Here is a 6,916-nt window from a genome sequence, read left to right on the forward strand (position 1 = left end):
CTGTGCTTGTTGTTTTTCCATTGATGCTTTGGTGATTGGCTTCTCAACTGAGATATACTCAGTTATTCCCATCCTTACTCCAGTGTCCTTGCAGAGCAGAGAAATCACGCTTGGATAAGCCAACCTGGCCTCTTTAGAATTTTTGTTAGCAATTTTGTAGAGTTCAGCTGAAATCAGCTGATGAACCTCCACTTCCTTTCCCATCATGATGCAATGAATCATCACTGCTCTTTTAACTGTGACTTCAGAACGGTTGCTAGTAGGAAACAGAGAATGCCCAATGAAGTCTAGCTATCCTCTGGCGACTGGTTTGAGATCCTCTCTCTTGAGTTGATTTGGGACACCCTTTGTGTTGGTGGTCCACCTGGCTCCAGGGATACATATGTCCTCTAGAATCTTATCTAGGCCCTTGTCTGCTCTCATCATTCTCCTGTTGAAGGAGTCTGGATCATCCTTCAGCTGAGGTAGCTTTAAGATCTCCCTGATCCTGTCAGGGTGGGTATGAACAATCTTTCCTCTGACCACGGTCCGATAGTCATAGAGAGCAGTCCCAGATAGTTTTTTCTTGTCAGTTTGCCACATATTAGCATAGAACTCCTGGACCATGTTCCTCCCACTTTCGTTTCAGGATTAGCTAGGACTTCCCAGTTCCTGATTCGAATTTGCTCCTGGATTTTCGGATATTCATCTTCTTTCAGATCGAATCTAACTTCCGGGATCACTAATCTCAGACCCATTATTTTATGATAATGGTCTGAATGTTCTTTAGATAAGAACTTCCCTTGATTCCAAAGTGGTTTTGGAATGCTCTCTTTCTTGCCTCTTGGAGTGGGTTGTTTTCCTTTAGGAGCCATGATCTTAGTGATCTCGGATAAACACACCAAACTTAGAGGTTTGCTTGTCCTCAAGCAAAAGAAAAGAAAGGAGAGGGATGGAAGGAGAGCTAGGTGCAAATGTTGATAGAGGAGGAGGGGGGCCGAACCCATATTTAAAGGGATGGGGGTGGGTTTTCGAAAAATTGGAAAAGATAGGATAAAAAGATTGATTTGAAAAAGATAAGATAGAGGATATAGATTAAAATTGAGAAGATATGATAGATTTTTGAAAAAGATAAATCTAGATTTTGAAAAAGATAATATGGAGATTTGAAAAAGATATTGATTAGTTGAAAAGATTTTAGAGTGAAAAAGATAGATTTGTTTTTAGAAAAGATTTGAAAAGAGTTGGATTGAATTTTGGAAAGAGGGATTTTTAGAAATTAAGGATTTTAGAAATCAGGGTTCTTAACATGTTTATGTAAAAATCATGCATTGAAACATAAAATTTGAAATTAGAATGGAAAAACGTGTGGAAAAATGAATTTGGCTCCTCCTTGCCATCCTGGCGTTTGAACGCCCAAACACTGCCTGTTTTGGGCGTTCAGCGCCCAAATGCTGCTCTCCTGGGCGTTCAACGCCCAGCTGCTGCCATTACTGGCGTTCAACGCCCAGATTGCTACCATTACTGGCGTTTTCTTGCCAGTGAGCTCTTTTTCTCTGTTTTGTGTGCCGAGGTCTTCTGTAAATGATTCCTCACCTTAGTGTCAGTGAACTTTATATAAACAAATAAAATTAAAAATAAAAATAAAAGTAGGGCAAAATGCTTAGAGGATTGTTGCCCCATGGCTGGGTTGCCTCCCAGCAAGCGCTTCTTTATTGTCTTTAGCTGGACCTTGCTGAGCTTTTAATCTAGCTTCAGCCTTGAGCATTCTTGCTCAATGTTGCCTTCAAGATAATGCTTGATTCTCTGTCCATTGACAATGAACTTCTTATCAGAATCAATATCTTGAAGCTCCACATAACCATATGGTGATACACTTGTAATCACGTATGGTCCCCTCCACCGGGATTTCAGTTTCCCAGGGAATAGCCTGAGTCTAGAGTTAAACAACAGAACCTTCTGTCCTGGTTCAAAGATTCTAGATGACAGCTTTCTGTCATGCCACTTTTTTTATTTTTCTTTATAAAGCTTGGCATTTTCGAAAGCTGTGAATCTGAATTCCTCTAGCTCATTTAGCTGGAGCAATCATTTTTCTCCTGCTAGTTTGGCATCAAAGTTTAGGAATCTGGTTGCCCAGTAGGCCTTATGTTCCAGTTCCACGGGCAGGTGACATGCCTTACCATACACGAGTTGGTATGGAGAGGTCCCTATAGGGGTTTTGAATGCTGTCCTGTAAGCCCACAGAGCATCATCCAAGCTCCGTGCCCACTCCTTTCTACGGGTATTTACTGTCCGTTCCAGGATTCTCTTTAATTCTCTATTAGAGACTTTAGCTTGCCCATTGGTTTGTGGATGATATGGAGTGGCCACCTTGTGGCGAATTCCATACTGAACCATGGCAGAGTAAAGCTGTTTATTGCAGAAGTGAGTGCCCCCATCACTGATTAGTACTCTAGGGACACCAAACCTGCTAAAGATATATTTCTGGAGGAACTTCAGCACTGTTTTAGTATCATTGGTGGGTGTGGCAATAGCCTCAACCCATTTTGATACATAGTCAACTGCCACCAGAATATAAGTGTTTGAGTATGATGGTGGGAAAGGTCCCATGAAGTCAATTCCCCATACGTCAAACAACTCAATTTCCAAGATTCCTTGTTGAGGCATGGCGTAACCATGAGGCAGATTACCAGTTCTTTGGCAACTGTCACAGTTACGTACAAACTCTCGGGAATCTTTATAGAGTGTGGGCCAATAGAAGCCACATTGGAGGACCTTGGTGGCTGTTCGCTCACCTCCGAAATGGCCTCCATATTAAGATCCATGGCAATGCCATAGGATCCTCTGTGCCTCTTCTCTAGGCACACACCTACGGATTATTCCGTCTGCACATCTCTTAAAGAGATAGGGTTCATCCCACAAGTAATACTTTGCATCAGTAATTAATTTTTTCTTTTGTATCCTGTTGTACTCCTTGGGTATGAACCTTGCAGCTTTATAGTTTGCAATATCGGCAAACCATGGTGCTTCCTGAATGGCAAATAAATGCTCATCAGGAAACGTCTCAGAGATCTCAAGAAAGGGGAGGGACGTCCCTTCCACTGGCTCTATTCGGGACAGATGATCAGCCACTTGGTTCTCTGTCCCTTTTCTGTCTCTTATTTCTATATCAAACTCTTGCAGAAGCAATACCCATCTGATGAGCCTGGGTTTTGAATCCTGCTTTGTGAGTAGATATTTAAGAGCAGCATGGTCAGTATACACAATCACTTTTGATCCTACTAAGTATGATCTGAACTTGTCAATGGCGTAAACCACTGCAAGTAATTCTTTTTCTGTGGTTGTGTAATTTTTCTGGGCATCATTTAGAACGCGACTGGCATAATAAATGACATGCAGAAGCTTGTCATGCCTCTGTCCCAATACTGCACCAATGGCATGATCACTGGCATCACACATTAGCTCAAATGGTAACGTCCAGTCTGGTGCAGAAATGACTGGTGCTGTGACCAACTTAGCTTTCAGCATTTCAAACGCCTGCAGGCACTCTGTGTCAAACACAAATAGCGTGTCAGCAGCTAGCAGATTGCTTAGAGGTTTTGCGATTTTTGAAAAATCCTTTATAAACCTCCTATAGAATCCTGCATGCCCCAGAAAGCTTCTGATTGCCTTAACATTGGCAGGTGGTGGTAATTTTTCAATTACCTCTATTTTTGCTTGATCCACCTCTATTCCCTTGTTTGAGATTTTATGCCCAAGGACAATTCCTTCAGTCACCATGAAGTGACACTTTTCCCAGTTTAAAACTAGGTTGGTCTCTTGGCATCTTTTCAGAACAAGTTTCAGGTGATCAAGACAGGAGCTGAATGAGTCTCCATATACTGAGAAGTCATCCATGAAGACTTCCAGAAATTTTTCCACCATATCAGAGAAAATAGAGAGCATGCATCTTTGGAAGGTTGCAGGTGCATTACATAGCCCAAATGGCATCCTTCTATAAGCAAACACTTCGGATGGACATGTGAATGCTGTTTTCTCTTGATCCTGGGGATCTACTGCAATCTGGTTATAGCCTGAGTAGCCATCCAAAAAGCAGTAATAATCATGACCTGCTAGTCTTTCTAGCATCTGGTCAATGAATGGTAAAGGAAAATGATCCTTTCTAGTGGTTGTATTGAGCCTTCTATAGTCAATACACATGCGCCACCCTGTAACTGTTCTTGTAGGAACCAGTTCATTTTTTTCATTATGAATCACTGTCATGCCTCCCTTTTTTGGGACGACTTGGACAGGGCTCACCCAGGGGCTATCAGAAATAGGATAAATAATCCCAACGTCTAGTAGTTTGGTGACCTCTTTCTGCACTACTTCTTTCATGGCTGGATTTAGCCGCCTCTGTGGTTGAACCACTGGTTTGGCATTATCCTCCAATAAGATTTTGTGCATGCATCTAGCTGGGCTTATGCTCTTAAGGTCACCTATGGACCACCCAAGAGCTGTCTTGTGTGTCCTTAGCACCTGAATAAGTGCCTCCTCTTCCTGTGAATTTAAAGCAGAGCTTATGATCACTGGGAAAGTGTCACCTTCTCCTAGAAACGCATATTTCAAGGATGGTGGTAATGGCTTGAGCTCGGGTTTAGGAGGTTTCTCCTCTTCCAGAAGAAATTTCAGAGGCTCTTTCATGTCCTCTGAATCCTCTAAATCAGGCTGAACATCTTTAAAGATGTTTTCCAACTTTGATTCAAGACTCTCAGCCATGTTGATCTCTTCTACCAAAGAGTCAATAAGATCAACTTTCATGCAGTCTTTTGATGTGTCTGGATGCTGCATGGCTTTGACAGCGTTCAGCTTGAACTCATCATCATTGACTCTCAGGGTTATTTCCCCCTGTTGAACGTCAATGAGGGATCGTCCAGTTGCTAGGAAGGGTCTTCCTAGAATGAGAGTAGCACTCTTGTGCTCCTCCATCTCCAGCACAACAAAGTCAGTGGAAAAGGCGAATGGCCCAACTCTGACAATCATGTCTTCAATCACGCCTGATGGGTATTTAGTAGAACCATCAGCAAGTTGGAGACATATCCGGGTTGGTTTAACTTCTTCAGTTAAGCCAAGCATTCTGATAGTGGATGCAGGTATTAGGTTGATGCTTGCCCCAAGATCGCATAAAGCTATCTTGGTGCAATTACCTTCTAATATGCATGGTATCAGAAAACTCCCAGGGTCTTTAAGCTTTTCAGGAAAGCTTTTCAGAATGACTGCACTGCATTCTTCAGTGAGGAGAACTCTTTCTGTTTCTCTCCAATCCTTCTTATGACTCAAGATCTCTTTCATGAACTTGGCATAAGAAGGTATTTGCTCAAGTGCTTCTGCAAATGGAATCTTTATTTCAAGAGTCCTGAGATAATCTGCAAAGCGAGCAAATTGCTTATCCTGCTCCTCTTTCCGGAGTTTTTGAGGATAAGGTATCTTGGCTTTATATTCTTCAACCTTAGTTGCTGCAGGTTTATTGCCTACAGAAGTGGTTGAAGAAGCCTTTTTAGAGGGGTTGTTATCAGCATTTGTGTGTGTCTGATCCCTCACTGGCAATTGAGTGCCAGAGTTAGAAACTGGAGTGACGTTAGACGCCAACTCCTTGTCTGTTCCTGGTGTCTGAATGCCAGAACTGTGCCCATTTTGGGCGTTCAGTGCCAGATCTTGCCCATTTTGGGCATTCAACGCCAGATCCTTGCCCATTTCTGGCGTTGAACGCCAGTTTTGCCTTGTTTCTGGCATTGAACGCCAGTTTTGGGCATGGTCTGGGCGTTCAGCGCCAGCCTTCCACCAATTTTCTGGTGTTTTAGTGCCAGAATTATTTTTTCCTGGGCTCTTACTGTCCTCAAGTGAATTTTGGGTAGTTTGCTCATTCCTTAGCTTTTTGCTGCCTTGAGGTGGGGTATTTAATGTTTTCCACTTCTTAATTGAACTGCTTGTCATTCTTCTGTTATTTGTCTTGACAGCTGCTGCTTTGTTTGCTTAAATTGTTCTTCCATATGTATATTAACCATCCTTGTCTCTTGTAGTCTATCTTTGAATTCGGCTAATTGCTTTGTTAGGAAGTCCAATTGCTTATTGAATTCAGCAGCTTGTTTCACGGGACTGAGTTCAGCAGTTGCTGTTTTAACCTCTTCTTTCATGGAAGGGTCACTGCTTAGGTACAGATGCTGATTCCTGGCAACTGTATCAATGAGCTCTTGAGCCTCTTCAATTGTCTTTCTCATGTGGATAGATCCACCAGCTGAGTAATCTAAAGACATCTGAGCTCCTTCTGCAAGCCCATAGTAGAAGATGTCTAACTGAACCCACTCTGAAAACATTTCAGAGGGGCATTTTCATAGCATCTCTCTGTATCTCTCCCAGGCATCGTAAAGAGATTCATTATCTCCTTGTTTAAAGCCTTGGATGTCCAGCCTAAGCTGTGTCATCCGTTTTGGGGGAAAGTATTGATTCAGGAATTTTTCCGTCAGCTGTTTCCATGTCCTTATGCTAGCTTTAGGTTGGTTATTTAACCACCTCTTAGCTTGATCTTTTACAGCAAATGGAAACAGTAATAGTCTGTAGACATCCTTATCTATTTCCTTATCATGTACTGTGTCAGCAATCTGTAGAAACTGTGCCAGAAACTCTGTAGGTTCTTCCTGTGGAAGACCGGAATACTGGCAACTTTGCTGCACCATGATAATGAGCTGAGGATTCAACTCAAAGCTATTGACTCCAATGGAGGGTATGCAGATGCTACTCCCATATGAAGCAGTAGAGGGGTTAGAATATGACCCCAGAGACCTCCTGGACTGTTCATTTCCGCTTAGGTCCATGATGGAGAAAGGGAAATGATGTAAAATAGAAAAAATATTTTTATTTATTTAATTATTTATTTATCCGAAAATAAAATAATAATAAA

The sequence above is a fragment of the Arachis hypogaea genome, chromosome 20, assembly GCF_003086295.3.
Source record: "Arachis hypogaea cultivar Tifrunner chromosome 20, arahy.Tifrunner.gnm2.J5K5, whole genome shotgun sequence".
NCBI classification, from domain to species: domain Eukaryota; kingdom Viridiplantae; phylum Streptophyta; class Magnoliopsida; order Fabales; family Fabaceae; genus Arachis; species Arachis hypogaea.